The sequence below is a fragment of the Dasypus novemcinctus genome, chromosome 28 (assembly GCF_030445035.2).
Source record: "Dasypus novemcinctus isolate mDasNov1 chromosome 28, mDasNov1.1.hap2, whole genome shotgun sequence".
Classification (NCBI taxonomy): domain Eukaryota; kingdom Metazoa; phylum Chordata; class Mammalia; order Cingulata; family Dasypodidae; genus Dasypus; species Dasypus novemcinctus.
This window is the reverse complement of record NC_080700.1, coordinates 17489608-17492122: the sequence shown is the minus strand read 5'-3', so window position 1 is coordinate 17492122 and position 2515 is coordinate 17489608. Positions and strand designations below refer to the sequence as shown.

The 2515-nt window shown below is 44.3% G+C and overlaps 1 pseudogene; it reads right to left on the bottom strand.

Annotated features, from left to right (window-relative positions):
* Positions 1-255: 255 nt before the first annotated feature.
* Positions 256-2004, bottom strand: LOC131276396 (E3 ubiquitin-protein ligase RNF19B pseudogene; annotated as a pseudogene).
* Between the last annotated feature and the right edge of the window lie 511 nt (positions 2005-2515).

The following is a 2515-nucleotide window of genomic DNA, read 5'->3' as shown; positions in this document are numbered from 1 at the left end:
CAAACCTCATAGATTGCCACCATGAGGTTAACCAATAAATTAAAACCAAAATGTGGGTAACAGAGTGGACCTCAGGGCAAAATTTCCATGTTTTGTCTGGTAAAAAATTTCAAATTTCCCTGAGAAAAGACTATGACCAGAGACTTTTAAAATTAAAATATATAACACCCACCCCTCACTCTCAGAAAATAAAAGAATTCCAGATCATACAGTCATAATATGTATTCTTCTCAGAACAGAAGGATTAATTCCACTTCATACTCTCACTTCTGCACCATCTGGCTTCAAGACAGTCTGCCTGTCAGCTGGGGCAGGGAGGTTCAATGGGCTCTTGAGATGGGTGCATCCTTGGCTCTGGGGTAGAGAGGCAGGCTGCAGGATGGGAGCAGGGGAGCCACACTCATCTGAGGAGATGCCTGGTATATCAAATGACTACGTATCAGAGTTCTCCAGGTCTCTACAGATGCACTGAGCCAGACTGATGTCCCAGGTTTTTCTGGCCAGGCCGTCTTTCTGCCCAGGGCATCAGTGTTTGCAGGAGGGACCTTCTTCACTGCTGCCACCATCACCACCACCACTATCTTCCTCTTCATTTTTCCCATCTGACCAGGAACATAGAGGGAGTCCTCCTTGCTGCTTCCACTCTTTAGTTGATAGTGAATCAGTGTGGCTTTAATTTCCACCTGGATTTTCATATTTTTGCACATTCTGTCCTGTTGATTGCAGGAACTGATTTTGGAGCTGGCCATCACATGTGTTCTTGCATTGTCAATAATTCCAGAAAGACTGGTTGTGTCTCTGGGAAAATTTCCTTTAGAACTTTTAACCTGCTATATTTTCCCTTGCCCATGGACAGAATGTTCCTTCTCAACATGTCCACTAAGGGGGCTACAAAGCTGGCTATTTCCCTGTAAGGGCCTGCAGGACACTGAGTTCCCTGTAGGGCTTCTGCTGGTGATCAATACACTATCATGCCTTCAGGCGGTTTTCCTCCATCTTGGGATTTAGGCACACTCACCAGGTATCTGCCACTGTGATTGGACCACCAACTCCATCAAACTCAATTTTCATCATTTTCCCTTGTTTGTGCTAACTCCACAGCTTTCTTCACAACAGAGAGAAGTGGGCATGACCAAAAAACATATGCTGGCATAATGGGGATGCCAAGACCAATGCTAACTGCAATATATGGATATATGCAACAATGCCTGGGGATGCCATGCCTCACAACGTCACTTCTCCTGCCATAGCCAAAGTCCTCAGAGGTTTTTCTTCCCTCCCCGTGTGGAGGATCTTCCTGTCAATACAAACATGAATGCCAGTGACCGTGGTACGGATGGCAATGCCAGCCATGAGGGAAATCCCCACTAGAGCATCAATCGATGTGCCCAGAATTGTCTTCTTCTTACAACTTGGTTTCTTGCTCCAGAATGTGCAGCTGTAGGGGTTGAGATACTGTAAGTCTGAGATCTCTTTCAACCACAGTCAGCAAGATCCACAGCCACATCCTGCACAGGTCATGTGGTTACAGTTCCCACCACTATTCCTGAAGATGTCAGCATTACATCCTGTGCACGGTCTGATGCCATCTAGTCCAGACTCTTGCCCTTAACAGAGCTGAAGGTATTTGCTCTACATCTCAAACTCTGGCCCTCTGCTGAGGGGTAGTACCGCAAGTCCATTTCAGATACAATGTGTTCTTGTGGTGGTGGCAGAGCTCAGCCTGGCAGCCTTCTCCCTCACAGGCCAGCCTTGGGCAGCTGGCTCAGGCACAGGCAATGACAGCATACCTGCAGTCCAGGGCCAGGCACCAGCGGCATCTGTGTCATAGGCCAGGCAGCCACATAGCATGAATTCTTCATGCTCTTGCCCTAGCAGCAAGTTGGCAAACAGTGGGCCAGTGTCCTGCAGAGATGACACTGTGGAAGGTGTGGAGCTGCGATACCAGGGATCAGGCACGGCTGTGTGTAGGGAAGTGCAGCAAGGAGACTCGAGTCTTACCATAAGCCATTTTCTTTTAAGATTTAAACTAATTTTAATTCTAAGTTATGAGATGGAAAATGATATTTTAAATAGGAAAATGTATGCACCACCAGAAATTACTCCCTAGTTAGTTGTTTATGTTCCATTCGTGGTTGCTATTTACATATAGGCTAACACTATTTAACAGTTATGACACATCATCTTCAGTTGTACATTTTTCAGTTTATTACCAAAGTTATTTTCTGTTTAAAACTAACCCTAATAATTACATTTAAAGATACGTAAAAATTGGGTGTGACCAGCAGGATTTTCAGTCACAAATGTAACTTTAAAATCTTTGCATAGTATTCTTTACAAAATTCTGCATTCAAGAGTCCCAGCTCACTTCTCAATCATACATTAATGTTTATTTTTCATTAGTAGGTCTTTAGGCAAAATTCTGAATTCAGGGTTTAATTGTGTGGAAAAAGCAATCTTGTTAGTTGTAGTTCTCAGACCTATATTTCAGATGCTAGCTACAGACGAAGGCTTT